Source organism: Panthera leo, chromosome B1 (genome assembly GCF_018350215.1).
Source record: "Panthera leo isolate Ple1 chromosome B1, P.leo_Ple1_pat1.1, whole genome shotgun sequence".
Classification (NCBI taxonomy): domain Eukaryota; kingdom Metazoa; phylum Chordata; class Mammalia; order Carnivora; family Felidae; genus Panthera; species Panthera leo.
The window spans coordinates 28,044,996-28,059,380 of NC_056682.1; the positions used below are offsets into that span (position 1 = coordinate 28,044,996).

The 14,385-nt window shown below is 41.5% G+C and overlaps 1 protein-coding gene and 1 long non-coding RNA gene across 4 annotated transcripts in view; one reads left to right on the top strand and one right to left on the bottom strand.

Moving 5' to 3' along the window:
- RBPMS (RNA binding protein, mRNA processing factor) overlaps positions 1-14,385 on the top strand; it is a 169,697-nt gene that overhangs the window by 19,626 nt on the left and 135,686 nt on the right. The window lies entirely within an intron of this gene.
- Positions 5,134-10,853, bottom strand: LOC122217468. 2 transcript variants are annotated; one of them, XR_006201521.1, is made up of 4 exons: positions 10,687-10,853; positions 9,555-9,660; positions 7,582-7,655; positions 5,134-6,394 (listed from the first exon to the last, which is right to left on the bottom strand). It is a non-coding gene; the product is annotated as an uncharacterized LOC122217468 (long non-coding RNA). The 2 variants fall into 2 exon arrangements; XR_006201520.1 differs by having other exon boundaries at positions 9,555-10,853.

The window sequence follows — 14,385 nt, forward strand, 5'->3', positions numbered from 1 at the left end:
CGCCGTAGTCTGCTCTTTTCCATCTTTTCCATCCCCTGGTCTGGACTCCGAATTACACCCCTAGCCTCCATTGCCTTTCTCACATCCCTAGTCCATTCGACACTCATGGCAGATGATTCTTCCAAATGTGTTACTCCCGTAAATCAGCCAGCATCTGAAAACATTTGCAGATTCCTTGATCAAAAGGGTCTAATGTATATGAAAGTGCTCTGAAGACTGGAGAGCACTGGCCCCACTCTTTTTTGTTGTTGTTGTCCTTAGCGGATAAGATCCAGATTTCTTTCGCTGACATTCAAAGCTCCCCATGCTCAGGCCCTTCTCTGCATTTCCAAACTTGTCTGCTCTCTGTCCGTGTGCACAGTCTCCTCAGCCTCCAGCCCAGCAGCTAGTCTAGTGTTCTTTCTTTTAATAACTTTGTTGAGGTACAATTCACAGCTTAAAATGCACCCTTAATTCAGTAATTTTTGGTGTGTTCAGAGTTGTATAACCATCATGACTCTAATCTTAGGACATTTTTGTTCCCCTCACTCAAGGGAAAAAAAAAAAACCCAAACACCCAAACCTGTGTTCATTAACCCTGCCTCCCAGCCCCTGGCAGCTGCAAATCTGCTTTTTGTCTCCATGGATTTGCCTATTTATGGACATTTTATACAGATAGAATAATACAGTGGGTGGCCTTTTGTGTCTCATTTATTTCACCTAGCATGATATTTTAGGGTTCGTCCATGTTGCAGCATGAATTGGCACTTTGTTCCTTTTTTTTTTTTTTTAAAGACCTCTCTGTGCCCTATGGGCTTAAACTCATGTCACAGAGATTAGGAGTTACCTGCTCTACTGGCTGAGCAAGCCAGGTGCCTCGAGTACTTTGTTCCTTTTTATGGCTGAATAGCATTTCCATTGCATGGATCTATACCACATTTTGTTGTATTTAGTTCATTCATTCACATTTTGTTCATTCATTCATTCATTCGTTCAGTTGATGAACTTTTAAGTTGTTGCCACCTTTTGGGTGCTGTGTTCTTACAAAGGTGTTCTACCTCCAAGTTCCTGATCCTCTGGTGGCTAGAATGCACTCTTCTGTCCTCTCCGTGCACTTACTTTTTTTTTCCTTCCAGGCTTACCCTGTGGTTTTCCCTTCCATAGGACGATTATGTCAGTCTCTGACTTAGCTACTGAATGTGCTACCTAGTATATGTACTTATGCCCTTTCCTGCGTATCTATGTATGTTTGGATGTTGAGCTCATTTTTTTTTAAGACTATTCAGCAAATACATATTGAGCACCGGCTTTGTGCTGGACACACAGTAGGCAGTGGGGGATAATCAATGGACAAAACTAAGGGTCTTGCTATTGTGGAGACTTGAGATTCTAGCAGAGATTACATTCTAGGTGATTTTAAAAATGTATACACACACATATATAAAATTCTACTCTTGTATATTTCCAACACCTGATCACAAGATGTTATATGGTGTAGATTGTCAGGAAACCTTATTTGATAACAATTACATTGCAATTTTCTTAATAGAATTATGAAGGCCACTTAATCCCCTCCAACCTGTATAGATAGTGGTCTTATTTCTTACAGGCACTATAATCACAGTTGCCAAATTTATTTGTGAAAGTAAAGAGATGGATGTCAAGTGTCCCCTTTGGAGGATGGAAACCAGCTTGGGGAAAGCAAGTCTCCTATCCTCTGACATGCCATGTCTTTAGTCCTTGCTTGTATCTTCTCCTAGACTGTTCAAGTAGGAGTCTTAATTACTGTATTTTAAAAAATTTATTCATTTATTTTTGAGGGGGGGGGGGGCAGAAAAGCCCAAGCAGGCTCTGTACTGTCAGCTCATAGCCCCATGTAGGGCTCAAACTCCAGAACCTTGAGATCATGACCTGAGCTGAAACCAACAATCAGATGCTTAACAGACTGAGCCACCCAAGTGCCCCAGGAGTCCCAGGAGTCTTAATTATTCTATGGATTGGAATCTTATGGAGACCCTGTGGGAGGTAGAGGAGAGAGGGTGGAGACTGTTCCTCACTGTCAAAGTTGAAAAATCTTCCTCTTCCTTCCTGTTCATTACTAGGAAAGCGTTTACTCTGTTCCTGACACGACTTGAGGCGTGCCTGGCCCTGAACTCAGCACCTAAGGAGAGCTGCTGGCTCCTTTACCCATTTGGGCATAATTAACTGTAGTCAGTCAGGTATCTATCTTCTCCCATCTCTTGGAAATGATAGTAACTGGGCTCTTCCAGGATACTGTGAGAACTAACGAGTTAATATTTGTGGAGGCCTGTGGAAATGTTAAGTGCTCAGTGTTGTTCTTATCTTCTCCCTGAGCATGGTTGCCTTATAAGGCTGTCCACTGGGCCCAGGGACTTCTGTTGGGGAGTTGGGCCAGCCTGTGAGGCTACATGACTGTGGCAGTCCAGGACCTTGTTCCCGGAATGGGTTCAGATTTCCTATTTTAATACTGGCGATACCACTTTTTGCTAATTGCTAGTCAGGCTCTCACAAGTACTTTCCTTCCACTTTGTTACATCTATTTTTAGCACCCCATCTCTGTGATTCTTTCTTTCTGAAAACCAAGTATAGTAAAATCCACTTGAACAAAATAATCCAAAGTTCTTAAGTTTTCTGGAAAGGTAAGCTTCTTATCCCAAGAATTATTTTGAAGTAAATTCATTCTTTTTACCCTCTTAAAAAAGAAATGACAGGGGTGCCTGGCTGACTTTGTCGGCAGAGTACACACATGACTCTTGATCTCTGGGTGGGGAGTCTGAGTCCTGCGTTGAGGGTAGAGTTTACTTCATTAAAACAAAACAAAACAAAACAAAAAAACACAACAAAAACATCCAGTTGGCTCAGTTAGTTGAATGTCCAGCTCTTGGTTTCATCTCAGGTCATGATCCCGGGGTCGTTGGATCGAGTCCCACATCAGCTCCACACTGTGGAGTCTGCTTTGGGATTCATTCATATTCTCTCTCTCTCTCTCTCTCTCTCCCTCTCTCTCTCCCTCTCTCTCTCCCTCTCTCTCTTTTACTCTCCCTCTCTCCCCCACCCTTGTCTTCCACTCACATGCTCGCGCTCTCCCAAAAATAAAATCTTAAAAAAATGTAAAATATGCCAAAATGGTGTTGTTGGTCAAGAAAGATGGGTAGAAGGTTAGACTGTTATTTCTTATATCCTTGGTGAGCTTTTAGAAATATCTTGGTCATACCCCTTTTTTTTAGTGTCGTCAGAACAACAGGTCATTGGTTACTATCTATGATGGCTCAGTGGACTACCCTCGTTCTCATTAATGATACACTTCTGCTTGCTGGGGCAGGTACCGTGTAAGTAAACATAAGTCCTTTTTAGAGGCAATAAACAAACATTTTTTGTGAGCCTTGGACCTCCTGTATCTGAGTGAATGTTTATAGGCAATCTCTTGTTTATAGGAAATGGTGCAGAGTTGGGGAATTTTGGTTCGGCATTAGTAGTTGTGGGAAGTGGGACAAAGTAGGCAGGGTCTGTGACTGGTTAGCTCATTTGATCAGAACAATATGCTAATGAACCCAAGGTCACTGGACCATGGGTGTGTAGGCCAGCCAGCTCTGCTCTGCTGGGATTCCAGACCTTGGCCAGGAGGCTGGGCAATGTGTGTCACTGGTCATGAAGCCGGAGCAGATAGATCACCAGACCCAGAAAAGGAACTCAAAACACATGTCCTGTGGATTGTAAACTATAGCTCTTTTTTTTTTTTTTTTTAAAGTTTATTTATTTTGAGAGCGAGAGAGAGGGGGACAGAGTGTGTGAGCAGGGAGAGAGAGGTAGAATCCTAAGCAGGCTTGCACTGACAACCTAGAGGCCAGGGTGGGTCTCGATCACAGGAACAGTGAGCTTGTGACCTGAGCCTAAATCAAGAGTCAGATGCTTAACCAGCTGAGCCACCCAGTGGCCCCAACTATAGCTTTTTAATTAATTAATTAATTTATTTTTAATGTTTATTTTTTGAGTGAGAGACAGAGCACGAGCAGGGGAGGGGCAGAGAGAGAGAGAGACACAGAATCTGAAGCAGGCTCCAGGCTCTGAGCTGTCTGCACAGAGCCCGATATAGGGCTCGAACTCACAAACCGCGATATCATGACCTGAGCTATATATATAGTCAGAGGCTTAACCAACTGAGCCACCCAGGCACCTCTAGCCTTTTAATTTATGGAGATATTATAGCAGACATTTTGCAGTTTTTGTTTAAAAATTTTGTTTTCTTTCAGGAGTGCGTGGGTGGCTCAGTTGGTTGAGTGCCGACTTCAGCTCAGGTCATGATCTCATGATTTGTGAGTTCGAGCCCTGCGTCGGGCTCTGTACTGACAGTTCAGAGCCTGGAGTCTGCTTCAGATCCTGTGTCTCCCTCTCTCTCTGCCCGTCCCCCATTCATGCTCTCTCTCAGCAATAAATATTATTAAGCATCCTAGGAAAATAGAGTAAAATATAAGAAACAAATTGCTTGTTATCCCACTACTGACAGGTTTGACTTTTGGATGATTTTTTTTTTTTTTTTCCTGTTCTTAACATTCTTTCCTTGGTTTCCATGATTCTATGGACTTTCTCTGCCTCTGTGCCCCTTCTTCTACTTTCTCCTTTTCATCTTTTTTCATTGATTTGGTCCATAAATGATAGCATTCCTCAGAATCTCTGTCCTGTGTCTTATTTCTTATTACCCTGCATGCCCTTGGAGGATGTCCTTTGTTCCAGGGTTCTGTCCTGAGCTTCAGAGTCAAATAGCCAGGTGTCTGTACCACCTCCAGTTGGCTGTCTCCTGTACATTTTGATAAACTCAGCATGTCCAGGACCTGCAATGTCGTTGTCCTCCTCCTCAAACCTCCTGTGTTCCACATCTGCCACTCTTGAGCCAGTTTCCCACCTCTTCCATTTCCCTTCCTAACCAGTCTATCACCAAACATGACAATTGTGCCTCCCCAATCTCAAATCTGTTGACTTCTCTCCACCTTTCTCCCTTACCATTCCATTCAGGCTACCAGCAAGGCTCTCTGCACTGCTATACCTACCAGCTGTGCCTCCCTATGGTCCTGGCTCTTCGGGACAGTCAGGGTAACCTTTCAAAACGATGGAAATGTGCCCTGTCATTCTGCTTAAAACCTTTGGCACCCCCTTGCCAGGTAGTCTCCTCTGCAATACTTTGTCCCGCAGACTGGGTTTTTGTCACACTGCCCTAATAACATGCCATCTTGTTCACTTATTCGGTAAGCATTTTTATCACTTACCAGGTCAGACACTACGTTCTGGGAACAGGCTTCAGGGGGATGGGGAGGGATCAAGACAAGTCTCGGAGTGGGCTTGGTTGGGAGGCTGCGATGACTTTGTCTTTGAGAAAACCCGGGCTAGGACCATGAGGTCAACTGCTTGATGTGTTAGATGGCAGTGTGCGTACACACTGTGCCTAGCTGGGTGTTCGGCACGTGGACGGGCTGCGGTATTTCGTGTTTCAGGTTGCTTTTCGCCAGACTTTGAGGGATGGCTCCTTGCTGGAACTGTGCGTGAAGCACATCGTACAGAGGGGAGAACATCTGATTTCTTCATCTAAAATAAGTTCTTCTGGGGTTTGTCAGTTTGGTTTTGTGTTCGTTTTCTGCTTAAAATTACTGTGTGTGTAGGGGTACATTTTAATTCAACACAATGAACCCCTTTTGTAAGATTTCAAGGCCTGTTCTATTGCAACGTGGGATTTTCAGAGTTGGGAAATCCCTGTGAACCAGGACTTAGTCTGGTGTCTGGATATACCGGTGACTTATGAGTTGGAAGAGTTGCGTAGATAGTAGCCATGTCCCTCCTTCATTTTGGGTTTGTTTCGCATCATCATCCAGATAAACTAAACAAAATGATAAAGTGTGGATAAGGCCCTCCATTAGTGTAGTCAGTGTTTGTGTAAATGTTAATCCCTAGGAAATAGAACGTTCTTTGCTCTCCAGTTTTAGAGATCCACTCTTTTACTCTCCTTCTGCCCTCTTGATGTTTTCCATTTATTGTTTTTCTTTTGGTGGGGGAAGCTTGTGCTTCATAGGAACACATAGATCTTTTGACCTTATCTAAGAATACAATAAAATCTTGTGTTCGTGATCACTGAAAAGTCTGTTAAAATGTTGAGATATTTTACTTTCATAGAGACACAGAACGAAAATGATCACGTTGACTGGGTATTTAAGCTTTTACCAGAATGTTTGGAATTGTTGGATGCCATCTCTGTTCTTTTTCTCACTGTCCGTGAGAATCTTCACTACTCAGTACCAGATAACTGATTATCAGTAGCTGAAATCAACATGGAGACTCCTCAGAACACCTGTTTCTCATAAACTTAGAAAGTTGCAGAGAACCATAAATACCATGGCTCCTCATTTTTCTGTGAAAAAAATTACAAAGTAGTAAGTACTTGTTATTTAAGATATAAAACTACAGAAGTACATGCAGAAAATAACTTCATGTTCTCAGTCTCCCATCCTCATTCTGTTGCACAAGTGTAATCAGAGTTCATATTTTAATATGCATCTTTCTCTTCATTTAGATGCTGCAGATAAAAATGTTTTCTAACATGCAATACATGATTTGCTCCCTCTATTTTAACTTGACAGTAAATCTTAGATCTTCCATATCAGTGTATAGCAGTAGCTCGTTCTTTTTAATAGCTGTATGGTATTTCACTGGATGTACCATAATATATTTCCTGCTGACTGACATCAAGCCTTTTCTAGTGTTTTTGTTGTTACTAATGATATTTGCAGGAAGCATCTTCATATACAGATACAGGTGTGAGGTATTTCTAATAAAGCAGAATTGTATTTTATGCATTGTTAGAATTTAACCATACATATTCTTACAATTAAAAAAGGAAAATTTGGGGAGCCTGGGTGGCTCAGTTGCTTAAGCGTCCAACTCTTGTTTTTGGCTCAGGTCATGATCTTGTGGTTCATGAGATTGAGCCCTACATTGGGCTCTGCACTGCTAGGGCAGAGCCTGCTTGGAATTCCCCCCCGCCCCCCGCCGCTCATTCTCTTTCAGTAAATAAACCTAAACAAAAATGAAATTTTGTCCATGTGTTCTTTAGGACATATGCTACATCAGTAAATATAATTTATATTTGTGTATATTATGCGGATTTGAATAAATGAACTACATATAATTGGACAGTTTATGGGATTCTTAAGGTTTTTTTTTTTTAACTATAAGGCATTGTATAATTTACTCTTTAACTCTAGAACTTGAGTATAATGTAAAGATTCCTAGAAATGAAATTTTTGGATGAGTTATGTGCACTTAAATTTTTTTTAAATTTTTTTTTTTTTACATTTATTTATTTTTGAGAGACAGAGACAGAGCACATGCAGGGTAGGGGCAAAGACAGAAGGAGACACAGAATCCAAAGCAGGCTTCAGGCTCCGAGCTGTCAGCATAGAGCCCGATGCGGGGCTTGAACCCATAAACCGTGAGATCATGACCTGAGCCGAAGTTGTACGCTCAGCCAACTGAGAGCCACCCAGGTGCCCCGCCCTTAATTTTTTGATAATGCTGAATTGCCTTAAAAAGACTTACCAATTTATAATGTGGCGCATTCATTTTTCCATATGCTTTCCAGCATAGATGTTATCTTTTTTTTCAATCATTGGCTGAAAAAAATTTTATTTTAATTTGTATTTTTATTAATGAAGTTACCATTTTAATACATTTACCAGTTTTCAGTTTTTTAAACAATTTAGTTATCGATATTTTTCTATTAGGGTTGTCTTCATTGATTTCTAGGCAGTCTTGATTGTAAACATTGTCTAATACAGGTATTTTGGAAATATTTTTCCTAGTTTTTTTTTTTTTTTTCAGGTCTTTCAAAGATAGGCTCTAGCTGTCAGTGTTACTGTCAGCGTGACTATGTCCTTAAAAATCCAAGCTTATCAATTGGACGAAAAGAAAAAATAGAACTAATAACAAACTTTAGTAAGGTGGCTGGACAAGATAAACACAAATCCCAGGAAAGCAGTGTGTACCAGCATAATCAGTTAGAAAACAATGAAAAAGGCAGTTTTGGGGGGAGGGGCAGTAAAAACAAATTTGCAGGACCTACCTGAAGAATACTGTACTCTGAAGGACATAAAAGACTTGAATAAATGAAAATAAAGACTATATTCCTGGATGGTATTCTAAAGTTGTCCATTTCTTCCAAGTTTACAAATTAAATACAGTTCCAATAAAACTTTCAAAGTATTTTTAAAAGAAATTGACAAAAAAAAAAAAGAAATTGACAAACTTTCTAAAGTTCTACTGGACTTCTAAATGTATATAAAGCCAAGAAAATCTTGAAAAAGAACAGTGAAGGGGGACTTTCCTCACCAAATAGCAAAGCCCAATTCAAAGTGTTAAAAATGTTCTAAAATCATACAATACTAAAGAAGTATGGTATCATAGTTGAAAGAGATCAATCACTAATTGAAATCGAAGACCAGAAAGGTATGTAATGGCAGATTTAAGGTCATAGAGCTAGATAGGGAACTTTTTCATGAAGTATAGAAGTATTTCTCAGTTTTTGAACTGATCATGGGTCCAACTTTTAGCAAAACTCCATTGGGGGATTTTTTTTTGTTATGTCAACGAAAAAGTTAGTGTACTTTGGGGGGGAGGGGGTGCCTGGGTGGCTCAGTCCATTAAGTGTCTGACTTCGGCTCAGGTCATGATGTCGCGGTGCATGAGTTCAAGCCCCGCGTCGGGCCCTGTGCTGACAGCTCAGAGCCTCCAGCCTGCTTCAGATTCTGTGTCTCCCTCTCTCTCTGCCCCTCCCCAGCTCACAGTCTCTCTGTTTGTCTCTCTTTCTCTCTCTGTCAATAAACGTTAAAAAAAAAAACATGAATAAAAAATTGTACTTTGGGAAAATTAAGCACTCAAGGAATCAACTTAAGGACTTTAACAAAGCTTGAATAGAGGTTTAGAAAAGGAAAATGCTCATGCAAGTCTGCCAAGTCTTTGCGAGTTTCATATTCATTCAGTCAGGGGCGCCTGGGTGGCTCGGTTGGTTGAGCATCCACCTCTTGATTTGGGCTCAGGTCCTGATCCCAGGGTCATGGGATTGAGCCCCCCACATCAGGTTCCGCACTGAGCGTGGAGTGTGCTTAAGATTCTCTCTCCTGCTTGCATGCATGCTGTCTTAAAAAACAAAAAAAAAAAAACAAAAAAAAAAAACAAAACAAAACTTGGCATCAATTGACAGGGTAGTTAGTATTTTTAGCGATCTCATAAGTTTAAAATATTTGTTTGGAGTCATGGAAATGGCCATTTTCCCCCATCCTTTACATTGGTGCGTGTTGTGAAGAGGAGTAGAAAGTACACACATGGGAGGGGATTTAGAGTTTATAATTAACTTGTGTAAAAAAAAATTGGCACAGTTTTGTTTTTCTTTTTTCTTTTTTTTTTTTTTTTTTGGAGTGGTTTGAGGAGCTGGTCAGCTGCAGAACCTTCTGTTAGCAAACTGATAGCATCTAGGGTGGAGCTAGGGGCGGAAACATGTTTAATCACATACTCACCAACTTCCTGGCATGAAGAAAGTTATCACCAGACAGCAGCTACCAGGCTAATTTAACTTTAGTTCTGGACAGGCCCCTCTGCAGCAATCATTTTTAAAGTAAGTTTCTTAAAGAAAATGGAGGCATTATTTGGCTTTCTCTTCCAAGTGACGTTTTCATGAATCCTCCAAAGTGTTTTTGTGTGTGCATATGTGTTAACCATTAAAGATTCCTTGAAGTACGGATGTCCTATCCAAATACAGTATTTAGTATTCTTAAATGTGAAAGCACATCACATAGATGACTTCTGAGAAGTTTTCTGGGTACCTACTACGTGCGGTACCCTCTAAACAGCGCATGGGCGAAGTGGAAGGTATTAATAAACATGGAGTTAGAAAAGGCTAGTTGCTATACCAGATAAAAATACGAGTTATCCCTGGGTTGGAAATTGAAGGAAAATTCTTAGAAGCAGTAGTGTTTGGGCTGCGTTGTGTAGGTTTTAATCTGTTGTTTTATACACAAATCTAGGCTTTGTTGAAGCATGGGATCCCATGGCACCTCCTTCTGGGGGGAACTTGCCGTGCAAGAGAAACACCAGTGTAGGTTTCTGAACATTTAGACCTATCCGAGAGTAGATTTTGGAAATCCTTCCACTGGGCTCATTGTCTTCACTTCTCAGTTGTAAACTAAACTCACACCCAAGCAGCCATAGGAAAAATGAAAACAGCTCCTTCTTTAAAAAGAAATGGAAAGATCACAAGTTCCTCATGGTATTGAATAGATGTGTTTGGCTGAAACAAAGTTGCATCTTCAATGAATATTTGTTTGTCTATTGTTTGTGCCAGAGGAAACTCTTTACAGCAGGGACTCCTATTTATTGCCGTGAGCCCCTGTGGAATTCACAGTTCATTTTGTAGAGATAATTTATCTGTTCATTTCATGTATCCAAAGTGGCCTTGAGAACCAGGACCTGCCTCAAAGGCCTGTGATCAGTTGCAATGCATGTTACAAAGTACATGCCTTAGACCCTCGTGTGGTGGTAATAAGAGTTGTTCAGCCTCACTTGTGGTCTATCTATCCCCGGTACTGAGTCGCCCTGGGCTTTGCTATCTGGTTTCCCAGCCATCCAGTTATTTGTCCACCAGTGCCTTACCAGGCCTGTCTTTATTCTTACTGTGGCTGGAGATCCAGACTCTAAAACATCTGTAGTATTTGTCCCTTATCTGTTTGTGTGTTCTGTCACCTTGCGGATATTTATAGGCCCCCGGTTCTGCTTTCGTCTGAAGACCCTGCGGGGTAGCACTTGGCAGCTCTGTGCTCTTTGTGTATGTTGCCTTTGGTTGCCTAGCTACCTGTGAGGGAACCTGGTGAGCACGGGTCTGCAAGGGGAAACCTGGGAGTTTTTGGCATGGGTGAGGCTTCCAGGAACTGAGGGGAAACCCACTGTGGGATGAATGGCCACTTCTTCCATTTCTTCCCTACAGCCTTTCCTCATTTCTTTCCTCTTCTACTTCTAGCTCTGGCCCACTGGTGTCTGTCAGGACCACAGAATCTGTGGAGTAAATTGGCCAAGGGTTGGGTGGAGGGGACATCCTGGAAAGAGAATATCTTAGTTTAGATTTTCAGGGACAGACTCACACGGGTCAGTTGAGAAGAACAGCATGATGGTGAAGAGCTTCTGTTGGATCTGCATTCAGAAAATTGAGAGGAGCTTTCCATTGCTTTGAGCTTGGGAGTGCACCATTGTAGGTTTTGAATGCGATTATCTTGGGCAAGCTACTGAATGTTTCTGAGGTTAGTTCTTCCTGTGTAAATTGGGAATAACGAGATCTACAAGTAGGGTTGGATACAGATTGTAGCAAAAATTAGGGAGAAAGTGTGTCACTAGAATTTAATGTGTTCAGCACATGCAGAGCTATCTGGAAAGGGGTTCTCCTTGAAAAGTGGTTGAGGACAGGTTATTAAAAATCAGTAGGCTGAGATTTTGTGACATTGGACACCTAATTATAAACTAGTTACTGAAGGCGCATGGTTATGTTGGACTCATAACTAGGTTCATAAGGTCTGTTATGCTTGCTAGTGACTTTTAACCTCTCTAAACCTTCGTTTCTTCATCTCTTTGTAAGAGAATGAGGATGATAAAGCTTCATGGAATCACAAGGTAATGTATACAAAACACATGGCACAGTGAATCTGATCTAGAAAGGAAGCTCTTATTTTTACTTCATACTAAACTTTAAGAGCAGTTTATGCTGTAATAACAATTACATCATTGGCTCTCCTTGGCACTGTTCAGCTTCCAAAATTTCTGTGCCTCTTGCATTATTTTCCCAGAGAAAACACAAGAATAGCATCAGCCCATTATTAAATAGTAATGCTTTACTCCATTATTACTTTAGAAATTTCTATCCTCCTTCAAAAGTTCAGTCTGCATTCCTCAATAATATTTCAGTGTAGGGGTGCCTGGGTGGCCTGGAGCCTGCTTCGGATTCTCTCTCTCTCTCTCTCTCTCTCTCTCTCTCTCTCTGCTCCTCCCCCGTTTGCTGTCTTTCCCCCTCAAAAATAAACATTAAAATAAAATTAAATAAATTAAAAAAAATATTTCCGTGCATGTAAGCATGAGTCTTACTCTGTCAGTATTCTCTGTTCCTGTGTAATTAAGATGTGTATGTACAATGACTTTAACTTGTTTATCCCTAATATCCAGCATGGTGATTAACGTGTGGTAGGACATCACTGAATGTCTCTTGAGTTTAATTTTGCTTTCCCGATTTTTAAAATATTTTTCATTCCATTGACGGTTAAAGTATTTGCAGTGTGGTGATTATTTTCGGTGTTTTATTTCACATTGAACATTAAATTAACTCTGGATATTTGCCTGTTACTGGACTTGCCTTCTTTCTCAGTTTTGTTGGAATAGCTAGTTTCCTTAACCAAGGAATTACGGTATGATTTAGCATACTTCTCAAATACTAGCTAGGTTCCAGACACTGTTCTAAACATTAACGTCTAAGTTCTCATAACAATCCTATAACAAGGCACAGCTATGATCTTCATTTTATACTTGAAGAAATAGAAGAGAGGGTAAGTAACTTGCCTGAACTCACACAGCTTCATCATAAGGCTGGCATTTGAACCTGGGCTACTGTTGACTCCAGCACTGACTTTTTTTTTTTTTTTTAAGTTTTATATATTTATTTTGAAAGAGAGCAAGCAGGGGAGAGGCAGAGAAGGGGGAGAGAGAGAGAATGCCAAGACAGAATCCCAAGCAGACTCCTCGGTGTTAGCATAGAGCCCCTATGTGGGGCTTGCACTCATGAACCATGAGATCATGACCTGAGCAGAAACCAAGGTCAGTCTCTGAACTGACTGAAGCACCCAGGTGCCCCTCAGCACTGGTATTTTTTTTTTTTTTTTTTTAAGTTTATTTATTTTGAGAGAGAATTCCAAGCAGACTCCACACTGTGAGCTGTGGGTAGGGAACCCTACACTGGGCTCGAACCCACGAGATCACAACCTGAGCTGAAATCAAGAGTCAGATGCTAAACTGAGCCACTCAGCACCACCTCCCCCACTCCCAGCACTGATATTCTTACCCACCATCTGCTCCTTGCCACCTGGCATGCTAGGTACCTGAAGGCTTCTGTCTCTTTCATGACCTGTTGCCTATATTGCCTTGACCTGTGCACTGCTTTAGAGATGGCAGCATGGGCTGAGCAGGAATCGAGTGAAGTCTAACAACAGAAGATATGTATGTGGAAAGGTTGGTGATGTGTGTCGTCATGTGATGATGATGACAGATGCTGGGTTGACTGTTTATGTTCCACCAGGGCCCAAATCGCCAACCTGTGAACAAGGTTTCATGTGTTCAGACTCCAGGGTGATGATTATTCCTCAGGGGCCAGTCATCCTTTTAATCTTGTGGTAGAAAATTAAAGTGTGTTTCACTGAAGTGTGGTTTATTTTTAAGTTTTCTTTTAAATATTAGTTGAGAAGTTAATTAAGTACCTGGCCTGGGGATCCAGCTTCTTGAATTTCGTCACTGTTTTCACCGTTTTAGAGAGAAGGTTTTCCTTAGGAAAATTAGAAATTGGAGGGTTTCTGTCTTATAGGTAAATCATGAACATTTGGGGCTCTGAACAGGTGGTAGGCTATGACCTGAATCACGTTAGGCAAGCAATAACAACCTCAGATCTTAAAGGCCTTTTGAACAGAGTCTGAAGTTACAGTGTTTGTCAGAGTTTTAAGTAAGGCCCAAGAAGGAGGGAGGGCTTTGCGGTGTGTCGTGTCTTAGGGGGTTGCCATAGGTGTTAGAAGTTGTATGGAGAGCGCTGATTGTTTTTTCGGGCCATGGATCACTTTGAAAATCTGGTGAAACGTACTGGTATTCTCCTCAGAAAACAGACACACACACACACACACACACACACACACACACACACACACACACTGCTGTTCCTGACCCCTTAAGGACCACGCACCTAGGCTGTCGAGTTTATGGCAATTCATCATGGGGGCCAATTTACTGCCCTTTCTTCTGTGTGCCCTCTACTGCCTAGATAGCCTGGCTCTAAAATTCAGCTAACTGGTTGGTTTATTATATTACTGCTTGCATCCCAGGACTATTTGTACTTTAGAGTCTTATTGACTCTGGGGGAAGTGAGTCTTGGAAGAGAAGAAAAACATTCCCTCAGACCCTACCAGGTATTGTCACTGTAGGAGAGAGCTGTTAAGGGGACCCTGCTTTCTAGCTGCCATAGCCAGATAGGAACAAATGCTGAAAGGGGTCCAGTTCGCTAGTCTGTAAAAGCTCCCCATTCCTGCCCTGCCTTCCCTCCCCTCCTGGCACACT